Below are 13,256 nucleotides of genomic sequence, written 5' to 3'. Positions count from 1 at the left end.
TCAAATAGGAGGCTCAAAAATGGCGAGTTTCAGTTTCATTTTCTCAAAAAAAAGTACTTTACTCACAAAGTTTTCCAAAAGTATCATAGAATCCCAACAGCGTGGAAACAGGCCATTCAGCTCCTTGAAGGGCATCCCACCGAGAGTCACTCCCCTACCCTGTAGCCTGCATTTCCCATGGCTAATCCACTTAACCTACACATCCCTGTACACTATGGGCAATCCACCTAACCTGCACATCTTTGGATTGGACCCACATAGACATGGGGTGAATGTGCAAACTCCACACAGACAGCAATCCAAGGCTGGAATTCAACCTGGGTCCCTGGCACTATGAGGCAGCAGTGCTAACTATTGAGCCACTGTGCTGCACCAAGTACTTTATGTAACAATTCAAATTCATGTAACATAAAGCGCAATGCAGTTCAATGTCTTTCAATACAGTGTGTAGAACTCTGAGGTGTCTCACGTCACTTACAATTACAGTAAACATGTTATAGGGTATTGTGGAGCAGTGGTAGTATCCCTATCTCTGGGCTAGAAGGTCTGGGTTCAAATCTGACCTGCCCCACAGTTGTGTCATAACATGTCTGAAAAGATTGATTCAATGAACAATGTTTCTTATCAGAGAGGGATGTTACAGAGGTCTGAGCTCCTTGGTACACTCTAAGGGTGGCACTTCAAATGCAGTCTTGCCCCACTCAACCTCTGCAGCAGCTGCCCCAAGCTTTAGTGTATTCCTCAGTACGTAGTCCTTGATCTTGGAATGCCAAGTGCTCTCTGACGAGTATTCTAAGGGAATGTTTTCAAGCATTTCAGAGGATGTACCGGCATTCCTCATTTTGATGAAATGTTGTAAATTTCCTGGAATTATCTGCTGAATCATTTGGTGGACCTTTAATTTATTGCCCCCAAAATGCAAAATAAGCATTGATTCCTAGTTCCTGTGGGGAGAGTTTGTGAATCAGTGTGTACTGCATAAAGGTGGTGTTGAATTGTTGACAATACGATGGTCAACTTACTTGCTGATATGGGCTCAGCCACTTGGACTTGAACATTTTAGTGAAGCACCAAGTCTGTGTAGGTTCTGATATAATCCAGATATAGTTTGTAAGTGTTGTATCATCCTCACCCACTGAGCAATCTAACCAGTGGTTTTTAAAGGGATCAGTCTGTCAGCCAAAATACAGCTAGCTCTGGAGCTGTGACTTGCAGTAACCATCTTAGGCAGAGCTCTTGGAACAGAGCCATCTCAGTCGGCCTTTGAGCTGTGGAAGGACCCAAGGCTAAAATTTGCCTCAGTTCCTTCAAGGAAGAGGAGAAAGAAATGGCTAACAGCTTGCATGTGCACAGTTTCCTAAGTGTAAAACATTTCAGAAGCTGCTTTGAATCTATCCCGCCAATGCGTTAATGTTAAGGAATGTAGGTTCAACTGGAATGAGAGGTCTGATTTTACAGTGGGCCTGTACAGGAATAAGTAAGGAGTAAGTTTGAAAATGAATTGATTAGTTAATTGTAAACAGACCCTCAAAGCTACGTGAAGAAAGTGGGCTGAAGGGTGTAAACTGTGATTCTCGACAGCTTCCCATTATTTGAATGATAACCAAGCTTATGAATTTGTTGTACACCCATTGATTTACAGCAGATATCAGCAGGTTTGGTTCTCATTCAGATCCAGCGCGCTAGAGGCCAACAGGCTAACTTGGCTTTAATTCTGAAAAAAGCAAATACCCCTGTCCTTTGTAAAGAACATATATATGTAAAGAACATAGGAATACAGAAACAGGAGTAGGACGTAGAGCCTCTTGTGCCTGGTTTATCTTTCAGTTGAGTCCTGGCTACTCTTTATCTTCAATTATTTGCCTGCTTTAATTCCAAAACTCTTAGTAGACTTAGTAGACTCAACAAACAATATTCTATCAATTCAATTTTGAAATGCTAATTTGAATTAATTAGTAAATGCTTAGTAGCAGGATGATTGCGGTTAATTCTTTAAACCAAAGGATAACACACAGAAAATGCTGCAAATGCTCACATTATTCTGATGTATGGACTAATTCGGTTCAAGGAAGCGCCTCCTTCCTTCAAGGAGGGGCAGCTAGAGATGGGGAGCAACTGCTGGCCAAGTCAAGATGCCCATGTCTCATGAGTGAATAAAAAAAAGAAACAGGTCTGTGAAGAAATAAAACAGATTTAACGTTTCACAGTTTGTTTACTCTTCCTAAGAACCATTGTCTTGAAATGTTAACTCTGTTTTTCCCTCTACAGCTGTGACCTGACTTGAGTGCTTCCAGCATTTTCAGTTTTCATTTCATACTTTGAGCTTCTGCAATGCTTTGTCTTAAAGAATGTTGAAGGTTCATTTGAAGGATGCACTAGTTGCTTGTCCATTTGTTTAAAAGGAAATTCTGTCCACCATTTTGTATTGTAATCTTAAGGAAGTGACATAACTAACAAAAAGCCATAATTAATAATTAATAACATTCCACCTAGTATTAAAAAGTTTAATATTTTGCCTACAATCTGTCTTGACAACTTTAGTAAGGAATAATTTAATGGAGTTGCACTCCTGCATTTAAAAAGAATTAAAGACAGAACTTCCATTGCCTTGTCTTTCAACATCTTAGGCTATCCCAAAATACTTCACAGGGAAGAACATCTAGTCACAGTGCAAAACAAGAATTGAAGCAGCTCATTAGAAACAATCAAGTCCAACCATCAGCAAAATGATAATGTCCAGATGATCTACTTTATTAATGTTGGTTGAGGGATAAGTATTAGCAGTATATGGCAGGTGAGAATTCTTCTGCTGTTTTTTTGGAATAGGATATGGATCGCCATTAGATCCTTTATATTCACCGTAGAGGTTTAATACAGTCTCAGCTTAACATTTCATTTGAAAGACAGCACTTTTGACAGTGCAGCACTCCCATAGTACTTCATTGGTCAAGTTCCTAGAGGGCTACTTATACTTACAAACTTACAGGGAGGTGATGGCCTATGGTAATATTGCTGGAGTATTAATCCAAAAACTCAGCTAATCTTCTGTGGACCTGGGTTCAAATCCTGCCATGGTGGAATTTGATAATAATCTGGAATTATGAATCTACTGATGACCATTGTTAATTGTCAGGAAAAGGAACCCATCTGGTTCATTAATGCCCTTTAGGGGAGGAAACTGTCATCCTTACCTGGTCTGGCCTACATATGACTCCAGACCAACAACAATGTGGTTGACTCTCAACTGCCCTTTGAAATGACCTAGCAAGCCACTTACTTCAGAGGCAACCAGGGATGGGCAATAAATGCTGGCCAGCCAGCTACGCCCGTGTCCCATCTGTGAATTATAAGCAAAAAAATTCTTGACTCTGTGATGAGGAGTGCTACACTGGTGCCTTTATTTCTTTGTGACATTGATAATCAGTTATTGCATTATCGCACTATTTTAAACACTGCCTCCACAGTTTCATAGAGTTTCAAGTGCTAATGACGGAAGAGAGGCAAAAGACCACAAAACGGGAAATGCAGACAAGAATCAGTTTTTTTAAACATTGAACAGCAGCCAAATGAGATTAGTATATGATTCCTTCTTTTAATTATTAACTTTGTTTTATTTACACTGGAGCTGATGAAATGTTCAGGGCCAGTTAAAAAGGAAAGGGTCCAAGCTAAGACTTAAAAATGCAAATATTTAGGAAGGTTGTGGTCTAAATCTTGCACATATGCAAATCCTGGATGTACCCGTGTGGTGGTACTTTGAGTATCCTGCACTTGCTGGTACACAGTGAATATATTGCCATAACTGTAATGTAAAATGGAAAACATGCTCTAGCCAATTGAACTTAAACAAAAAGAGTACAAAGCAAAAACAGAGTTCTGTGATTGCCAAACTCAAAGATAGCTGTTGATAATGATTCAATGTTTCTTGCTGTGCCAGCAAGAATTTAAATGGAGAAATTTTCAGAGAATATTTTAGGAAAGAAATCAAATCATACTGACAATGGACCATGGCAAATGTGATTGAGTTACTGCGATCTTGTCAACGTTGCTGTAACTAATTCTCAGCACAGTGGAGATGAGTGGATATACATGATGCCAAGTGTTATTCAAGATCAACATTCACTTCCCTGAAATATTTTTAAAACTGGTCATGTTGACAAAAGGATTTCTTCCTGTTAGGACCCAATGTCTTTTTCCTTCTGGATAATGCTGGCTGGGCAAACATTTATTGTCTAACCTTAGTTAACCTGATAAGGTGGTGCTGAGTACTTGACCTATTTGAACCAGCCCTTGACCATGTAGTGTGGGTACACCCATGACGTCTTTTGATGGAACTGAATGGTTTGCTATTCTTAATGACAACTCTACTTCATTCCACATTTTCAATCAAGTGAACTTAAATTACACAATTCCATTGGTGAGTTATGGACACCAAGTCTCTTGATGCAAGGTGCAGGAATGCTTCAAGTGCAGGTGGTGCATGTATGAAATGAGCTGCCAGAGGAAGTGGGTACAATTACAACATTTAAAAGGCATCTTAATTTGGTATATGAAAAGGAAGAGTTTAGAGGGATATGGGCCAAATGCTGTCAAATGGGATTAATTTAGAGCATCTGATCAGCATGGGCGAGTTGGACCAACGGGTCTGTTTCCATGATGTACATCTCTATGACTCTAAGTATGCTCCTATCACCGCAAACTTAGGCAGCATAAACAAGAAAAACTGCACCAAAATAGCATCGATTTCCTATACAAGCTTCCCATCAGACTCATGTACCTCCTCTCAGTCCAGCTATTCAGTATCTCTACATTTGGTAAAGTTCAATAGTGATGTTGATCCATGAGATGAGCTGATGATCATGTTATAAATTCCAAATGTTTTGGATGAAGTGAAATTTAAAAAAAAACAAAGTAGTAAATTGTGAGGTCAGCAAGAAGAGAACTGAAATAGTCAAGTCTGGAAATGATGAAGACATCAATTCGGTGATGTAATTTTATGCAATGTTATGGAGCTGAAAGCAGACAGTCCCTTTGGTGGAGCGACTGTAGATTTGAAGTTCAAGTCAAGGCCTAACAGGGCACAAATTTTGCAGAAATGTCAAACCAGAGAATGGTTACCTAACAAAGGGAAGTCATTCAGCTTGTTGTATGTGTGTGTCCTCTCTGTAAGAGTTAATTAGTCTGTTTTTTCTGTAGCCCTGCAAATTTTTTTCTCTTTTGGTAATTATAGAATTCTCCCCTAGAAACTACAGTTTAACCTGCCTTCACCACACTCCCATGCATTACATTCACCACACTCCCATGCAGAACCTAACCACTAGCTGCGTGAAAACTTTATTCCTCGTGTGTAATTTCGTTATTTTAATCTTCACTGTATATCAGTGCCCTCTGGTCCTCCATCCTTGCCAATGGGATCAACTCCACCAATCTACTCAGTTCAGACTCTTAATTAAATCTCCTGTCAACCTTCTCTTCTCCAAGAAGAAAAGCCCCAGCTTCTCCCTGTGTTAATGAGTATGTAATAGTGTATTGTTTAATACTCATTTTATTGGAATATGACCTAGTTTTCTGGAGTGTGTGAGGATACGGTTGTTCACTCCCTGAGTTAACCTCATCCAGTAAGTCTTGAAATATCTAAAACATCAATTACATTGTACAGAGACTGAAGATGAAGCCTTTGGTCTTACTAACAATTAGTTTGAGGAAGTCATAATGCATTGAAGGGTCAAATGTCAGTTCATTAGTCTGATATCACAAAGACTGCAGAAGGTTTGAGAGATGGTGTGTAGAGGCAGATTCTCAGCAGTCATAGGAAAGTGGAATAGATGAGGAACAAGAGAGGACAGAGGGTAAATCTATGGGGAATAGCATAGGAAATGTACATGGACATGAAGGTATGCATTTGCTGCAGGTTCTGGCTGTGATTAGCTAGGTAAGATTGGAATGGACCAAGGTTTAATCCTATGGAGTGAGAAGTAACAGGAATCATTCAAAGAAGATAATGAAAACAAATGTATTAAAGAGTGAAGAGATGAGGAGGTTACATACCAAGAATGTAACTTTAGCTGGGACTGTTTTGATGCTGAGGAAAGGATTGGAGATTTAAAAAAAAAATTCTTGCATGGGATGTTGGCATTGCAGGCAAGGCTGCCATTTACTGCTTATTCTTAATTTCCCTTTCATGATTTCTCAGAGGGAAAATAGGAGTCACCCATATTTCTGTTGGTTTGGAGTCACATGTAAGGACAGATTTCCTTCCCTGAAGGACTTTGTGAACTGGATGTATTTTTATGTCAATGGTTACAAGGTCACCAGACTGTGAGCAGAAAGGTTATTTTAGTTTGGAAATGATACCTTTTGTGAACTGTCTGGCAGAATTTTGTGGGCTTCTGGAGGTCTTTTGCACTAAGCTCCTGAATTGGCTGCAGTCTGCTGCTGCATCTTCACATAGAGGGCAGAGGAGTAAGTGACCTGTCTATAGGAAGGCAGTAATATGATTTGGGGACAGCACTGGCAGTGCCTCTGGGTTTCCAGAACACAGGGAATGGAGCAGAGGCTGCACAGAGGCCGTTTGACATGTTGGAATTAGACTCCTTCATGATCCTTGACATGGACACAAGTTGTTCTGCAGGCTGGCTAATATTTCAGTGTGCATGCTAGGCCACAAAATAAGCTTTTATCCTCCAGCACTCTTGAGATTTTCTAAAGGGCTACTTATTTATATTTGAGGGCTACATCTTTGTTTTTAGGGGATCCTTTTTTAGTCTCACTGGAGAAGGCAGATGTAAATGTGGCTTTCACAAGGCAAAAGGGAGAATTTATAGGATCTTGGGAAAAGGACGAAGATGAGTTGATATTGCAACTCAACTTTGAGGTGGCATGGTGGTTCAGTGGTTAACACTGTTATCTCACAGCACCAGGGACCTGGGTTCAATCGCATCCTTGGGCAACGTGTGGAGTTTGCACATTGTCCCTGTGGGTTTCCTCCGGGGGTTCTGGTTTTCGCCCATGGTCTAAAGATGTACAGGTTAGGGTGGATTGGCTATGCTAAATTGTCCATAGTGTCCAGGGATTTGCAAGTTAGGAGGATTAGCCATGGCAAATGCGGGATTACAGGGATAAGGTAGGGGGTTTGGATCTGGGAGGGATGCTCTTTGGAGGGGTGGTGTGAACTTGATGGACTAAATATGCTGCTTTCACACTGTAGGGATTCTATGGTTGTAGAGAGTGGCATGTATTTGACAGGCAGAATAGCCAAATCCTTCTATGATTGTATGATTATTACTGGCCAAAGGCATCAAATGAGTACTTAGATGAATTGGAATGCCTTGGGATCTTGCAAAAGCCAGTGGAAAGAACAGTGCAAATTAAACTATGGACTGAGCAGTCTAACAATATCAATGGATTAAAGGTTATGAATATGTTGGTGCACAGTAGACATAATATTGCCACTTATAATAGCCCACCAACTCTCATAGCAACCTGGCTTTCCATCCTAATTCCTATAAAGGACTCTATTCACTCTTTCGAGTTTCTTCATTTCCACCACATCTGTTCTGACAATGCCATGTTCCATTCCAGTCTTTCTGAAATATTTCCATTTTTCTACCCTGAGGATTTCTCTCCAGCATGGTTGAGATGTCCCACTTCCACTTTCCACTCTCACCCCTTTCTCTTTCATCATCACACATGAGGAAGTCCCTCCCTGTTCACCCACAACTCCACCAGCTTTCACATTTAATGCATCCATCTGTTGGCATTTTGACAATTTGTGGGTGGTGACCATGCCAGAACACACCTTCAGATTTCAGTACGAGGGAGCAGAGGGAGCTTCCTTGTCTTTCAGATTTTTTCCCTGCTTCCCTAGTTGTCTGCTTTTCAACTGGAGAAATGGAAGGTGTGCACCTGGTAATATAAGTCGTGTTTATATCACATATCAATGTCGATCTTATGCTATCATTGCCAAAAAGAGACAATATAACATTTTTCCTAAACTATTCTGTGAGCTGCAGAAATGGTTTGTTTTTGACATTCTGTAGCATTTGATGGAGCTGTTAAAGAAGGGGAGCATTTTAGTCCTTTTATTGGGTGGACAGTGGGTAAGTTTGTGATACATTTTCAAGACTAATCCCTGATTTCTCCAGAACTGTTATAATTTATTTTGTATGGAGCCTTGATATTTGCTGTAAGGTTGTACATTAAGATTTATGCACTAGGTTAGCTGAACAGTAAGGGCTGGGAATAGACAGCTTTAATGATACAAATGTCCATATTAGATTAGATTAGATTACATTAGATTAGAATACAGATTAGATTATATTACATTACAGTGTGGAAACAGGCCCTTCGGCCCAACGGGTCCACACCGACCCGCCGAAGCGCAACCCACCCATACCCCTACATTTACCCCTTACCTAACACTATGGGCAATTTAGCATGGCCAATTCACATAACCTCCACATCTTTGGACTGTGGGAGGAAACTGGAGTACCCGGAGGAAACCCACGCAGACACAGGGAGAACGTGCAAACTCCACACAGTCAGTCGCCTGAGGTGGGAATTGAACCATTGGAATATAGATTAGAAAGAGGCACGTTTGGAAAGTAAATTAGAAATGAATGAAGGGGTTGTTTTTAAAATGTCTGAAATACAGGGTATAATGCAAGTTTTGATTTCTGGTTGCTTTTGTGGTGCGTTGGTAGTGTCCCTCCCTCTGGGCTGGGAGGTTTGGGTTCAAGGCCTACCTACTCTAGAGGTATGCATTTAACATCTTGGAACAGGTTATTTGGAAAATATCCAAAGTTCAATTTCTAATTATAAGTGATGTAACAAATTGTTTCAGGAACCAAATATTCATTTTGTGAGCAGCTGAGAGGACATAGGGAGGCTCTTCTGTGGGAATCTTTTTTTATCGGACCTTCATTCGTTAGATAATACTTTTCCAAAGTTTAATGAGAAATTGACAGGGTGTCATCGGAGATTGACACTGTATGATTCAACTCTATCATTCAGCACTTTGCTGTTGTCAAGCAAATGTCACATCTTGATTTCACACAGGACAAGATAGCCTACTCATGTTCCTACTTCTTAAGTTCTTTACTATTTCTGCACAAACCTCAGATCCTGCTGACTACTGTGTCCTCAACATGCTGCATACTTTGCCACTGTCAGTGTTTACTCAGCTTCTAATGGAGTTATTCCACAGATCAGCCATGATCTCATTAAATTGTCAAACAGGCTCAAGAGGGCTGAACGGCCCATTCCTATTCCTCTGTTCCTATGTCAACCACAGTTTAATCAAACAGTAAGCAGAATTTCCTATCTCACACAATTTGATGCACGTATATTACCTTCATCCCTGAACATTTTTTAAAAATGCATATTGGCATTAGTTTTTGTTTAGATTAGAATGGTGCTGGAAAAGCACATCAGGTCAGGCAGCATCTGAGGAGCAGGAAAATCGACATTTCGGATAAAAGCCTTTCATTATTCTGTCAATGGGAATAGTGCTGGCTGGTAAAAGCAAATCTGACATAAACAGATTTGAGACACAAGGAAGACTTTGAGACAGTTTCAAATGCCTCTGGAAGAAAATACTATTTAAAAACACAGTTTTTTTTTAATGCTAAGGAAACCTGTTCTGTGTCCAGACATCACTCAAATCCATCATATTTAAAAATAACATCATCACCACCACCTACAGGCAAAAACGTGCTACTACAAGCCTACAATTTCTAAAGTGTCAGCAACACACAATAAAATGTTCAGAGAAGACAGCAAGGACACAAAAGCCTTACACAGCAGTAGGAATCCTTACACTGGGATTTTAGAGAACAAAAATATGGAAATCAAATACATAACAATGGATTGGCATGCCACTGAAACACTGTGACAACTTCAGTTCTTTAAAGAAATATAAATCTTTATGGATCTGCAAACAGCTGATAAATAAAATTTTACTCTGGATACTGAAAGATTATAAATTTGTTTTTGGTATTTGTGACAATGAATACAAATATCCTAAGCAACGTTTTCATATTTTAAAATAAAACAAAAGGACTGTGGGTGCTGAAGGATCACTGGACTCCGCTTTCTCTGCACAGATGCTGCCAAACCTGCTGAGTTTCACCAGTAATTTCACCTGTCTAGCTTTTCTTCATCCATAATTTAATATCAGCAATTCCTTTGTTCTTCTCTCTCTGAGTTCCATCTCCACTATCTGTCGCCATCAAGATAAATAACACTTTTTCCCAGATCCTATCAGGTCAGAAGAAGGGTCACTGGACTTAGAAAGTTAATTCTGCTTTCTTTCCACACATGCTGCCTGTCCTGCTGGGTTTCTCTAGCTATTTCTGTTTTTTGTTTCAGATTTCCAGCATCTGCATTTCTCTGTTTGATTTTATCATGCTATCTCTTCCTTTTTAGTGTTTCTGTTTGAAATTTTCCTGACTCTGTAGAGTATAGCACTCTGTACAATTCATGGGCCCACTCAGGACACAGCCAGAGAGTCACTGAATTTACAGTCAAGGTCATCTTTTGGCTATAATGGTCCTATTTAAAAAAAGACATTAGAATTAAAAGTTCAATTTGTCCATAGGTAGTTTGAATGCTGATCCATTGTCATGATAACCTTAAATACAGACTACTGAGCTGGACACCGCCAACTTTTCCATAGTTGAAATAAATGAACTTTCTGTTTTCAGTCTCCACACATGCATGGACCTTCATGCTATTATGACCAATAAAGTGACAAATCCGTCAATTGCAACACCAAAGATCAAAGTTGCAACATTGATCGTGTATGTTTTTGGTCTCATTCAAGCACAGTGAATTCAGATGGTGACCAGCTACAACATCTCAAGAAAACCATCATTGATGGGTCATTTGAACACACCCAACATGGCCCTGATCTCATAGTTTCATTATGGTCATTCAGAGGTGAACTAGGAGTTTCCAAGATTGTAATCTTGAAAGGCTAACAAATCATAATTCTATAAGCCTTATGTCAAGATGTACTAGACCATATACATATAGGTCACATGGTCACAGTGAAAAACAATACCTTGGCCTGCCATTTATAGAAAAATCTAACAACTAATAAGTCATGTGATAGGTGTCAATCACATCAAATTTAATGAATGAGAGAACCTTTCCTTCAAAGTTTGGGCGAAGATTTGTAGCTCAGGTGCTCGTTGCTGTGGTTCTGTTCGCCGAGCTGGAAGTTTTTGTTGCAAACGTTTCGTCCCCTGGCTCTCCTTCCACATGAGATTCCTTCTGAGTGATGGCGCAAGATTGTAACTGATATTTTGCAAGTGCATACTTACATTATGGTGACTGACTATTTCACCAAAATCCCTTTTGTGCAACAAATCAAAGAAACCACTGGTGCAATAATTGTTGCCACATTGACTGGTATATTCAGTATGTTCAGCGTACCTCAGCACATTGTGTCTGACAGTGGTCCACAGAATACTTGTGCACCTTTTCAGGACATGCATCAAGTTGGGTGTTCAATCTATTGCCTCTTCCCTTCACCCTGCTCAGTCAAATAGTCTGGCAGAACGCATTGTTCACACTGCAAATTTAAAATTAAATGTGAAGCAAATTGGCAAGAGTTTTGAATAGCTATGTTAAATCTATGTATTTGCCTTTAGGAAACAATTTCCCCTCAGTGGCAGCACCCATGTTTAGGAGACAGATCCACACATTCGTTCCCTCCCACTCTCTCACCACACAACTACACGTGCTTGAGGCATTATTGGAAAGATGGAGAAAATTATCCAAATCATATGAAGGCATTTGACCCAACTTAGACTAGGTCAAAGCTTCAGAGTTTGATACTTTCATAAGAATGCATGGGTTCATGTAAAAATACTAGATTGATGTATCCAGTCTGGGTCATATGACATTATAATGAGCAATGGTCAGGTCTTACAGAGAAATAGACAAAGTATCCAAACTGGAAATCTTCAGCATCCTGTCACACAGGATGACATCTCAAATACTGAAGATATCATATCAGACAACATACGTATCTACCATCAATGAAATGGCACACTACTGAGTGAAGCTACACCATCTAATCATGTTAATTGTCTGTGACAATGCTGCTCCTTTAACAAGGTTATGTTGTCCTTGGCTTTCTTTTCAGGAGGTCATAAAAACATAGATTCTGAGAAGTCTGGAGTTGAGGGGTTTTAGGGGCAATTTGATTATAGCTAACAGATACTGCCTCAGGCAAAAGGCTTTTAAGTTTAAAAAAACACTTGTACAATGAAAAGAGAGTGGCCAGTTCTCCCAGCTCAGCTTTTCTCTGATTTGATTTAATTTTGGTTTGGTCTGGCTATTCACTGAAAGCAGTCAGGTAGTTGTAAAAGCTACTGGACCCAAAGAAGCAGGTCCATGCTAAACTTCCTCTCTCCCTGACATCTCTCCTGTAAGACCCTGTGTATAATTTTACCTTTTGTGCCAAGGGATCTTTATGGGGGTTGTTGCAAGTACTGGGAACAGCATCATCAAGTTGAGATAATCTGTTGGGTTTTCGGATAGATTAAGTTATTCGGTATTTTGTTCTCTTTCATTTGTGTTTCATTCAGTAATCATGTAAATCAATTCTGTTTTGTTTAAACTATGTGGTTTGACCAGTTGCATCCCTCCTGGAACATCCTGAAACCTGCTTAAAACAACTAGCAAAATTAAGGTCTGGGTCACTTTCTTGAAATGTTTTGAGGGGGTCTGGCCTGGTACGCAACAAGTCAGATCTGCTCCTTTCATATGTTCACACTGTCTTATAGAGACAATAGACTCTCTGGCATGTTATTCCTAAATGTCAGTTTTGTCAAGTTTCATAGAGGCTTTCCCTCCGAGAGGCCCGGCAAGTCTTTTTCACACTGTGTCTTACCAATCGGACCTCTTTAGCTATCTACTGTGCCCCCATGGTGCCCTCTTGCCCCATTCTGACCTCATACTACCAACTGCCACTCCCAGGAGAACTTACCACTCACTGGGTATACCACAAGAAACTAGCATCCCTGGCACTCATGCATATTTAAAAGACTGTTGTACACCATGGCAGAGCAATGACATTCGGAAGTTGCCCTGCTCAGCGAACAGAAGATATCAGGCAAGGGGAATGTGGTGCAATTCTTCAACAGGATCTGAGAAGCCTTGATGGATGGGGTATTCCAAAGAAGGCCAGACCAGCACAGCCTGGTACGTATCCCTGCTCATAAGGGGATAGGCAGTCTAAGGAGACA

General features: G+C 40.1%; 1 protein-coding gene across 1 annotated transcript in view; it reads left to right on the top strand.

The window, feature by feature from the left end:
* LOC122555761 (G protein-coupled receptor 55-like) overlaps positions 1 to 13,256 on the top strand; it is a 74,609-nt gene that overhangs the window by 29,994 nt on the left and 31,359 nt on the right. The gene's annotated exons all lie outside the window — the stretch shown is intronic.

This window comes from Chiloscyllium plagiosum, unplaced genomic scaffold, assembly GCF_037043375.1.
Source record: "Chiloscyllium plagiosum isolate Xiang-an unplaced genomic scaffold, Cpla_swu_hap1 HiC_scaffold_13, whole genome shotgun sequence".
Taxonomy (NCBI): Eukaryota; Metazoa; Chordata; class Chondrichthyes; order Orectolobiformes; family Hemiscylliidae; genus Chiloscyllium; species Chiloscyllium plagiosum.
Note: the sequence above shows the minus strand (reverse complement) of the source record. Positions and strands in the feature narration are given on the sequence as shown.